Source organism: Monodon monoceros, unplaced genomic scaffold (genome assembly GCF_005190385.1).
Source record: "Monodon monoceros isolate NGI ecotype Baffin Bay Population unplaced genomic scaffold, NGI_Narwhal_1 Super_Scaffold_12, whole genome shotgun sequence".
In the NCBI taxonomy this organism is placed as follows: Eukaryota; Metazoa; Chordata; class Mammalia; order Artiodactyla; family Monodontidae; genus Monodon; species Monodon monoceros.
The window spans coordinates 21,515,974-21,528,636 of NW_021703768.1; positions in this window are offsets into that span (position 1 = coordinate 21,515,974).

Sequence of the window (12,663 nt, forward strand, 5' to 3'; positions counted from 1 at the left end):
TTCTTCTCTGTTTTGTTTTGTTTTGTTTTTGCATTATATAAGATATAAGACTGCTGCACATAACATAATGATGTACTCTAGATGTCACTGCATAATGGACTCCAATCTCAACCCAGTTCAAAAAGTATTTATTGTGTGAGTACCCAGAGTACAGATATAATTCATCTTTTCTCTATCCATATAACAAAATCTTTCTTTTTGGCCCATCCATCCTGCTCTCTTTTATAATATTATGATTGTGACGATTAATTTACCTTACTGAATTATTTCAGGGGACGGTCCATGGCATACTCACCTTTGTATCCCTGGCAGTGTACATACTTGGAAAGTAAATATAATCTGAACTCTGTGTTGCATTTTGAGTCTTTTTATGTCCACCAAGACAGGCTATAAGTCCCTCTACACCTTTAGTTCAGTTCATGTTTCCATATTACATCAACTTCACTTAAATAGATTTACATGCAAAGCTCACCATTTCTTTCTAGCAGTTACAAACTCAGCTCTTTAAGGGAAATTTATTTGTATTTGTCTTTCTATAGGTAATGTAGGCATGTATGTAAATACAGGTCAAAGAAGAACCCCATGTCACTCTTACATACTGTGTTATATATATATTTTTAATCAATTTTACTGTTTTATTTATTTATTTATTGGAGATAGTTGCTTTACAATGTTTAGTTTCTACTGTACAGCAAGGTGAATTGGCTATATGTATACATATATCCCCTCTTTTTTTGGATTTCCTTCCTATTTAGGTCACCACAGTGCATTGAGTAGGGTTCCCTGTGCTATACAGTAGGTTCTCCTTAGTTATCTATTTTATACATAGTATCAATAGTGTATATATGTCAATCCCAATATCCCAATTCACCCTATTCCCCCTTCCACATTGTTCTCTACGTCTGTGCCCCTATTTCTGTTTGGTAAATAAGATCATCTATACCAGTTTTTCAGATTCCACATATATGCGTTAGTATGTGATATTTGTTTTTCTCTTTCTGACTTCACTCAATATTTTAAAGTGATGTTCAAAAGCAAACTGTTTTAGAAATATAGTGAGCCTTATCTTTTACATAATATCTCTAGAACATGCCCTTATTTCTGCGACGCATTTCTTGCTCTAACAGGTTGAAATCTCTTTAGCCTTTATTCTCCCAAATCATTTATGTGAAACACTTTTTAATGTTGTGTGATTTTTCACTCCTTTTTTAACCAGTGATCAGAACAATTATGTAGCTAACCAATTTTTTTTTTCTGTTTGCAGGTAGGATACATTGATTCATATTTCTTAAGGTGTTAAAAAAAAGTCTAAGAGATTTAGACTTGAGAGTTTCTCATATTGTGATATATTTCAGTAAGGAAATGCATAATTAGGAGAAAAATGTGCTAATATAGATTCTCATGTAATTCTCCATATGGAAAGGTGATAATTAAGCTCAACGTTTGTTACAGCTCACCTCTCTCAAAACCAAGTTCCCAATACAAAAGAGACAATTTCCGAAGTACCACTTTTACACTTGAAGATAATAAACCTATGTTCTAATAATTTAAATGCCACCAAGTGGTCTGTAACTAGTGTTAGACCTTATTATCTGCATTCACATGGTTTGTTGGTTGCCTTATTCTCATTTCAGGTTTAAATAACCAAAAGAAACTTCTAAAAGTTCAAAAATATTCTAATTTTTTTCATCAAATTTAAACAATTAGAATAAAATGTGTTGCATTTTATAGAGATCAGTACGGATACAATTACAGAGGGGTTTCATAAAATTAGGAAAATAAAATATTGGTACTTAATTGACTTAAGAGTTGATTTTGTGTAGGAAATAGCTAACACAGTATCCACAGAAATACTTTTCAATATTTCATGCCCTACTGAAGTAAAATGGATCAGCAACCTACAACGTGTGGGCCAAATCCAGCCAAAAGTCCAAATCTGGCCTGTAACTTGTTGTAAATAAAGCTTTATTGGAAAAGAGCTGCATTCATTCTTTATGAAAGGTTTATGGCTGCTTTCATACTACAAGACAGAATTGAGGAGTTGCTGCATAGACCAAGTGGCCCACAAAACCTAAACTATTTACAGGAAAAGTTTGCCTACTCCTGTAGTACAAGGAAATTTCCAAGCAAAATAGTGTTTGATACCTGAGAATAGGTTATGTGTATTTATTGATGGTTAAGGAATGCTTGAAATAAATGTCCTTTGACTTGCGCTTGCATTGAATAGGGAAAAAAAGGAATTTTATATTTAGTGAAATTTAGAAACGAGTATTAAATTAAATAATTTCCTATTTGATAGTGCAACCTATAAAATATTGTCAAACGTGCCCTGCATATTATATATCTTCTAAAGGCTTGACTTTGTAAGCATATATTTTGCCTATTTTTGCATTATAGAGAGCATGATTGTTTAAATCGCTGTAAAAGTTCTAGTGTACTGTTATTTCTTTTTATGCCTTTATATAGATTCACCTATATATCTTTTTAGTCATTGATGTGCATGCTTATTTAACAAAATCAATTTCTCTTTCTCTTGACAATGAAAAGTAATATTCGTTTGGTATATCACAAAGTGATATTCCTGAAGAAATATTTGAAACATAAGGTCACTACTGAGAAAATTCCTTGGCAAGTTGAACCAATATTTTTTTCAGGTATGGTCATTGATTTTTTTTTTTTTTCGGTCATTGATTTTTATACTGAGAGTTAATTAAAGCTAATTTTTCTTTTTATGTCTATGATGAAACATCTACATATGAAAAACAGTATTGAGCATTCCATTTCAGGAATAAAGTACTTTTTATTCATCGACTGTGTTCAGTAGTTGTAGTTGAAATGTTAGAAAATAGATTTTCTAATTCACTTTTAAAAACAGATGTAACAGTTTGTAAGCTTCATGTGCTATTTAGCCATCTTGAATACCTCCGTGGAATCACATTTTAGGAATTGCTAATCAAACAATAGTTTCTTTAATCACTCTGGACACTGAAGCTTGAGGATATAAGTGACTTGCTCACCTTCGCCCAACTAATTGCCAGGTTCCTTCTTGTATCTTAACCTGCTTCTACTAGTTATACAGTATTTGTAAAAATGGTAACTGAAATAATAATTCCATGTTACTATAAATATTGCTGGGAGTTTCCAAAACAATCAAGCTTGTATACATTAAGTCATGGAAAAGTATTTAAGAATAGAAAATTTAAGATCTCTCTTATCAACCTGGCACATCAGGACTACCCATAAAAATTCACTGCTGCCTTTGTTTCCAGGTCAGCTCTCTACTCCCCCATATTTGAAGTATCACAATGACTGCCCTGAGTATTTGAATAGCAAAAGTAGTTTAGGGTGTGTAATCACAAACTTACTCAACTAATCCAGTTAAATGAATTGACATTCATTAGACACTGAGTACATATTAGCCTGCTTTTTAAAAATCAAATTACTTGTTTCTGGTTTTTGTTCAATTTAAGTCACAGAATGTGGACTGAATATCTAGCATTATTGGTCTCATATGTAAGAATAGCCACATGTTATCAGTGGAAAAATGACTCATAATTAAATCACATGAGATTTTTTTCTTGGCCTCCTTAGGTATTAATAAAAGGCCTTGCAGGCAAACATATTAATGTAATGTTTAAACACCATTTGTTGGAATTTATAATTTTATTTTAGCTTTAAATTATTGCCCCATTTCAGCCCTAAGATTTTTCTTCCTTAGAGGCATAATTAACCAATTAAAACTATTATTTCTCAGAAAGTAAAAATAGATATAATATTTGCATACAAATGAGAAAATATGAAGTCAATATATTTAATAGAAATAATGGTTTTAGATTATTTATATGAAGGGCAGCTTTATATATAGAACTTTCGAGACAAAAAACAAGAGTTAATCATTGTTTAAAGGTATATAAAAATATATAAACAATTTTAACAGTAGAAAGTAGTTTTTATTATAATTAACATTATTTTTGTTATGACTCCAAATATTCCTTTTAATTATTTCTTAGGGCTAATGTAAGTGTATATTTTTATCATCAATTTTCTTTTCCTATTTTAGCAATATGAACTTTTCTGGTCTTATCTTCCACTAATCTCTGTTCCTTTATTACAAAGAACACTGTTTTTTACCAACTCCTTTAAAATGGAAGTAATTACACTTGACAAAATGTTAATACCTTTCTTAATCTTTCCTTCTTCCTGTATTACATCATCTATTCATCTTGTAAACACTGGAACAAGCAACTTACATTTGGACATTGTAAAGTAGTCAAAGGTGAAGAGAGAAAAAATAATTCAGTTTGTATTAATGGAAAAACACAGTGATCTTTGAACGTTTTTTCCATGTATGTTTCAATTTGGTGAACACATATTTAAGATGATGTGACGGTTAATTTTATGTGTAAAGTTGGCTAAGCTACGGTGGTCATTTTGGTCAAATGATAGTTTAGATATTGCTGTGAGGGAATTTTGTGATTAATATCTACAATAAGTAGATTTTAAGCAAAGGAAATTGCCCTTGATAACGTGGGAGGCCTCATTCAATCACTTGAAGGCCTTAGGAGCATAAACTGAGGTTTTCCTGAGAAGAATGAATTCTGCTTCAAGACTGTAACATAGAAATCCTGCCCAGTTTCCTTTCTGCTCACACAATTGTGGAGTCTGGAAAGTCTGAAATCTACAGGGCGGGGCAGCCAACTGGAAACCCAGGTGAGAGTTGAAGTAACAGCCATGAGTCTGAAATTTATAGGGTAAGACAGAAGGCTGGAAACTCAGGTGGGAAATCTATGTTAGCTTCATAGAAACTTTTGTAATCGAAAAGAGTGAATTTTTCTACTCTGTAATTATCATGACGTTGTGATTAATATGGTTTACTTGAATTTGTATTTTAATTTTAAGATCAGCCCATAAATTCTGTAAAAAAGCCAGCTGGGATTTTGATGGTGATTGCATTGAATCTGTAGATCATTTGTGGAGATTATTTATTCAAGAACTTGAGATGCCTTTCCATTTATTTAGGTCATCTTTAATGTCTTTAAGTAATGTTCTGTAATTTTCAGTGTACAATTCTTGCAATTCTTTTGTTAAACTTACTCCCAAGTATTTTTTCTTTGTTATGCTACCATAAGTAGAATTGCTCTCCTATTATCATATTTGGATATTTATTCCTAGCGGGTAGAAAGGCAATTGATTTTTGTATATTGATATTGTATCCTGCAAACTTGTAGAAGTTGTTTATTGGCTCTAATAGGTATTTTGGATTCCTTAGGATTTTTTACACATGATATCATGTTGTGTGCAAATAGAGATAATTTCTTTCTCTTTCTAATCTGGATGCATTTTATTTCATTTTCTTGCCTAATTGCCCTCTATATCACCTGCAGTATAGAAGTGATGAGAGTGAACATACTTGTCTTATTCAGACATTAGTGGGAAAGCATTCAATCTTTCATGATTGAATATTTTGTGAGCAGTGAGCTTTCTGTAGTTTTTTTCATGTTTGAAGAAAATCTCGTCTATTCCTAATTTTTTTAACGTTTCATCAAGAAAAGGCATTGAATTTTGTCAAATGCTTTTTTTTTTTTCCGGTACGTGGGCCTCTCAGTGCTGTGGCCCCTCCCATTGCGGAGCACAGGCTCCGGACGCGCAGGCTCAGCGGCCATGGCTCACGGGCCCAGCCGCTCCGCGGCATGTGGGATCTTCCCAGACCGGGGCACGAACCCATGTCCCCTGCATCGGCAGGCGACTCTCAACCACTGTGCCACCAGGAAAGTCCTGTCAAATGCTTTTTTTGTGTGTGTGTCTGTTAAGACGATAATATCCTTTGCTCTATTAACATGGTATGTTACAAATGATAATTTTATGTTGAGTCAACTTTGCATTCCTGAGATCAATTCCACAGTCATAGTGTATAAATCTTTTAATGTACCACTGGATTTGTTTTGCCAGTATTTTATTGATGACATTTTACATCTATCTTCTTAAGAGATACTAACCTTAATTATTTTTTCTTATGAAAACTCTTCTAGTTTTTGAAAGAATTTCTTAAGGACTAATGTTAAATATTCATGATGTATAATCTTTTTAATATGTTGCTGGATACATAATTTGTTGACAATTTTTGCCTCTATATTCACATGGAATATTTGTCTGTTTTCTTTACTTGTGAATTATTTGTCTGGTTTTGTTATCAAGTTAGGGTGATGTTGACCTCATGTTATAAGCTGGGAAGTGTTTCCTCCTCTTCTATTTTTTCAGAAGAATTTAATAAAGACGGTTGTTAATTCTTCAAATATTGGGTAGAATTCACCGGGGAAGCCATCTGGTCCAGGGCATTTCTTTGCTGGGAGGTGTTTGATTATTCATTCAGTCTCTTCACTCATTGTATGTGTGTAATTATTTTTAATATTTTTGACTTAGTTTTGGTGGTTTATGTGTTTTTAGGAATTTGTTCATTTCATCTAGTCTAATTTGTTAATATGCAATTGTTCACAGTTCTCTTTTAATTGTTTTCGTTTCTGTAAGGTTTGTAGTATTGTCCCCACTTTCATTCCTTACTTTAGTAATTTAAGTCTTTCTCTTTTTTTCATGGTCATTTTGGCTAAAGTTTTTCAATTTTATTAATCTTTTTACAAAATCAAGTTTTGTTTTATTGATTCTCCTATTGTTTTTCTATTGCCGATTTGGTTTGTCTATAGTCTTCCTTCTTCTAGCTTTCGGTTTGACTTACTCTCCTTATTTTTTTTAAAATTTTTAATTTATTTTTAATTTTTTTAGGCCACACCATGCAGCATGTGGAATCTTAGTTCCCCGACCAGGGATCGAACCCATGCCCTCTACATTGGGAGTGTGGAGTCTTTTACTTTCTGCATCCTTTCCAGAATTTGGTGTTTTCATATTTCTTTTTTTTTTTAATTTTAGTCATTCTAGTAGTAGTGTAATAATTTCTCATTGTGGTTTTAATTTACATTTCCTTTATGGTTAATGATATGATCTTTTCATATGTTTATTTTCCATCTGTACATCCTTTTCATTGAAATATCTATGCATATATTTTGCCCATCTTCCACTGTTTTGTTATTCTTTTACTATTGAGTTTTAAGAGTTCTTTATTCTAGATACAAGTCCTTTTGTCAGATATGCTGTTTACAAATATTTTCTCCCTGATCTGTAGCTTCTCTGTCCATTCTTTTAACTTTCAGCATAGCAACCATTCTTAACTTTGGTGAGGTCCAATTTATCAGTTTTTTCTCTTTTCAATTGTACTTTTGATATCAAATCTAACAACTATTTATTTAGCCCTAGATCCTAAATATTTCTCTTTATTTTTTTTTAGAAGTTTTATAATTCAGCATTTGCGTTCATTATGCACTTTGGTTTAGTTCTTATATAAAGTGTGTGAGATTTAGGTCATAGGTTTAGGTTTAGGTTCTGTTTATTTGTTTGCTTTGTTTTGTTTTGTTTTGTTTTCCAGGGATGTCCAATTGCTCAAGCATGACTTGTTGAAAAGGCTATCTTTCTCAATTGAATTGTCTTTATACCTTTGTCAAAACACAATTGGGCATATTTATTTGTGTGGATATATTTCTGGGTTCTCAATTTTGTTCTATTGATCTATGTATCTATCCCTTTGCCAATACCATACTCTCTTAATTATTGTAGCTATGTAGTTGGCCTTACTATCAGGTAAAGTAATCTATCCCACTTTCTTCTTACTTTTCAGTTCTGTTATAGATATTCTAAGGTCTATGAATTTCCATAAAGTTTAGAATAACCTTGTCTATATCTATAAGAAAGAAACTTTACTTGGATTTTGATATGGATTTCATTAAACATTGATACCTTTTTTATGTTAAGCCTTCCAATCCTCCATTTATTTAAGGCCTCATTGACTAATTTGTGCAAGTAATTTGTCATTTTCAGCATATAGATTTTGTACATGTTTTGTTACATTTATACCTAAGTATTTCATTTTTGGGAGCAATGGTAAAAGATATTAACTTGTAAATTTTGGTTTCCACATGCTTATTATTAGTACATACAAATGTGACTTTTTTGTGTATTGGCCTTATACTTGCAACCTTGCTGAACTCACTTATCAATTCTAAGAGTTTGTTTTTTTTTTAATACAGACAATCATGCTGTTGTCAAACAGTGAGAATTTTATTTCTTCCTTTCAATCTGTATGACTTTTATTTCTTTTTTTCTCACTCATTACGGTGGGTGCAATTTCCAGTACTACATTGTCCCCGAACAAGGGACATACAGTCATTATGCATACAGGGAAAGAATACAGTCATTCAGTGTTAAGCATGATGTTACTTATAGATATTTTGTAGGTGCTCTTTATCAAATTGAGAAAGATTCCGTCTATTCCAAGTTTGCTAAAAGTATTGATCATGACTGAGTGTTGATTTTTTAAATGCTTTTTCTGGATTCAATGATATGATCATATGATTTTCATCTTTAGCCTATTGATGTGGTGTATTACATTGACTGATCTTCAAATGAGGAACCATCTTTGCATATCTGGAATAAATCCCAGTTATTCATACAATATAATTACTTTTAGACACTGTTGAATGTGACTTGCTAATATTTTATGGAGAATATTTCCTTAACCATTTGAGTCTGCCTACCTTCTTTTAGCATAATGTATTTGAGAGTCATTCTTATTGCATGTATCTGTAATTCATTCATTTTTATTACTTTCATTTTATGGATGAATAGAGTTTGTCCATTTCCTGGTTGAGGGACATTTGGGTTGTTTATACTTTTTAGTGGTTATGAATAAAGCTATGATAAATATTTGCATAAAAGTTGGGTGCAAACATAAGTTTTTATTTCTCTTGAATAAATACCTGAGAGGGATCTGTAGTTCATATTGTTAGTGTATATTTAAGTTTATAAGAAACTGCTAGCCTATCTTCCTGAGTGGTTATATAATTTTACAGTCCTTCCAGCAATGTATGGGATTTCCAGTTGCTCTCCCATCTTCATCAAATATTAGTATGGTCAGTTTTGTTTGTTTTTTTGTTTGTTTGCTTGTGTCAATTTTATCTGTTCTTTGAGGTATGTAGTAGCATTTCATTTTTGTATTAATTGGTATTCCCCTTATGCCTAATAATGAACATATTTAAAGTCCTTATTTTCTCTCTGTAATTCTACTTTGTTGTTATATAGTTTAAATATTTTGACCTCTTTTTTTATTGGCTTGTTTTGCTTTCTTATTATTGAAATTTGAAATTTTTTCATATATTTCAGATATTCATTTATCGACTATTTTCTCTCAGTCTGTAACATCTTCTCATCTTCTTAATCTTTGAGTATCAGTAGCTATTAATTTTTACATAAACTGATCTATCAATTTGTTTTTTATACATCATTCTTTGGTTTTCTAAGTTTTTGCTTTAGTCAAGGTTCCGACTATATTCTAATGTATTTCATTCTAGAAGTTTTATAATTTTGTTTTATATTTAAGTCTAAGATTCATTTTTTGTAAATGTTTGCGTATGTTATGAAGAATGGATTGAGGTTAATTTTGATGTGCACAAAATTTGTGTTTATTTAATTCCCCAAATGCATCATATATATTGTGTACTAGTTTTTAATATAGAAAATAATAACATTACTTATAATTTCACCTCTCCAAAGTCAATTACTTGCTCTTGCCTTAACCTTTTCCAAAGTATCTGCACAGTACTTCTAATAGTATGGCTTCTGATCCATATTTTCTTACATGCTGAGCCCTGCCAGATTGCTCCCTGATGCCGCTGGACCAATGTGTTTAAAAGATCTCAGTACTCACATTTCAGAGAACTTCTGTTTTATTTTCATAATGGTCTAGGATTGACTGCTATGTTACTAAAGTTTTAAGCATGGTTTTTAAGCTTGATGTGTGCATCTCTGTACTTATGTACTACATTTTAAAAAACAGTGAGGACTTAAGATAGCATCTATTTTTTGTAGACCTTATATTTGAAATTTCAAACAATTAGTATGTTCTAGATTTCTAAGTCCATGGCTTTCTCCTTCTTTTAGGGGATTGTTTATATTCCTAATAATTTAAAAAGAAGTGTCTTTAAAATTCTGATGGGAGGAAAGTCAACATCATGAAAGATATTTTATACAAGTAGAGATGTGTATATACATAATACAGCTATTTAACATATTATAATACTTAAACATAAAACTAAAAGTAAAGAAATATTTAATATGAAATATTTAAAGAGAAAATAGAAGCTGTTAATATTCAAAAGTATATTACAACATTCAAACTGGGCAAAAGGCTTAGAATAATCAAAAGAAATACACTGTAATTAAAACTGTATTTTTACTGTTACATGCCTAGAAAGACTTCTAGAGAAGAAATTTCCAAAATAACAAAAAAGATTCTAGGTATTCAGAACTGGGGCATATCACAATTTCAAAGGAAAGTTGACATTGGAAATAGCAATTGTATTATTAGCAATTGTAAATCATGCCACTCACTGAACAATCCACATTTTGTCCCTCTTATTTGAAATGCCAGTTTTATCTAATAAAGTTCTTCTTTAATTAATAACTTGTCTTCTTTTCATTGATATGCATATCTGTTGCTAAGCCAACATCACAATTATTTAATCAATGAAGTTTTACAGTACTTTTATATATTTTATAACAGCTCTATTTTATGCATTTCATTTTCCATGTAAACTTTAAAGTAAAATTTTTAAGTTTATAGGAAAATCTAACATTTCAAATAAAATAATGCTATATGACTACATAAATTGAGGAAATCTGATTTTTCTTCCACTTATTTTACAATTTAAGAATTATTCATTAATCTCCATTTATTGAAATACAATATTGGTGTATACTCTAGATTCTTTTAAACTCTATAACCCTTGTTTATTTGTTATTAATTTATAATTTTGAGCACTATTTTTAAAAGTATCTTTAATTTTCTCCTGAGAAATCATTATTAGTATTGACAAAATCTTTTAATTCTGAATAGTAAACTCATAAATGGCCAAATGACCATACTCTGTCCATTTATTTTTAATTATTCTTAATTAACAAAAATAATGTAAAATTGTGATAAATTTCTGTGAGAAGAGTTTAACCATAACCTACAGATTTTTATATTATTTTTCCAAATACTCTCTAGAAACTAAATACTTTTCAATTTGAGCAAATAGGTATTTGGAAGTTGACCTAATTTTCAAGTGGTAAGGTAATTTTAAATATTTTATACTTTTTTGTATACTTTATTGTTTTATTTATTGTGAAAATGCCAATTTTAACAATCCAAGAGAAATTATTTTTTCAACATGGTTTATAAAACACTGTGACCTGTTTATTTCACCCATTAACTCATGACACCTTTTTGTTTGCTTGTTCATTTTTCAGTTCCCATACTCATGTTAGTTTTTCAAAATTTTGTGCTGAAATATATCTCATAATACAGGCACAATGGAAGAACCTTTATATCTTTCCACTGAGAAAACAGGAATAGAACTCTTTTGGTTCTTTTGTGTTCTATAAAGATACATGCGCTCCTGTCTTTGTTTTGCTCTGTTACATTTCATATTAAGCTCTTCATTATACAAAGTGCAGAATTACTGTGTATGTTATGCTTGACATATGCATTTTCCCCTGCCTTTTTTTTTGTCTTTTTGCGGTACGCGGGCCTCTCACTGCTGTGGCCTCTCTCATCGCGGAGCACAGGCTCCGGACACACAGGTTCAGCAGCCATGGCCCACGGGCCCAGCCGCTCCGCAGCACGTGGGATCCTCCCGGACTAGGGCACAAACCCGCGTCCCCTGCATCGGCAGGCGGACTCTCAACCACTGCGCCACCAGGCAAGCCTCCCATGTCTTTTTATAGGTTTCATTTTAGGAAGCCAGTGAACTGTCAAAGTGACCTTCCTCAGACTTAAACTGTCACAACTTATGTCTGATTTCTTTCCCCATGCCCCAAATAAAAATGTGCCTTACATAATTTTCTAAATTTAAATGAACATACAAGTGAGTTTCCTACCAAATCGTTACTTTATTTGCACTATTACCCATCTAAAAGCCATTTTATAAAAAGTTCAGTGTAATTATGAAATCAAATGTTCTGATAGTATATATAAATTTATAAAATCATAGAATGAAAGAAAATGTGTACTGTATTCAAATTTGTCTACACATAATTGTTCTTAAGACGATTGTCTTTATATTTCTTGAATATATAAAGAAAACGTTAACTGAAAAGACATGGGTTATAAATATATACATTTGTGTACATTTGTTTATATGCCTATTTTATGTATTAATAAACCTAAATATAACACTAGCAAATTAACACTTTGATATTTTTGTACTTTAATTGTTGAAATATATCCTAAGCTGAATTTTGCTCTTTCTATATCTGTAGATTATTTTACAATCAAAATGTTGGTATGCACAAATTGTCCCAAAGGTCCTAGTAACAAGTCAAAGATAGTAACTTACTCAGTATCAGAAAAATGTTAAGACAGAAACTGTATCATAATGTGGTACAAAGGGTTAGGGCAATGGCTAAAAAATGGTTAGAGATAATGAATAATAAGTTAAAAGCCACAAAAGTACCTTAGTGTTTTGTTTAATTTTAAGAAAAATATGAAACTGTTATGGAAAGATTCTGATGTGATGAGTA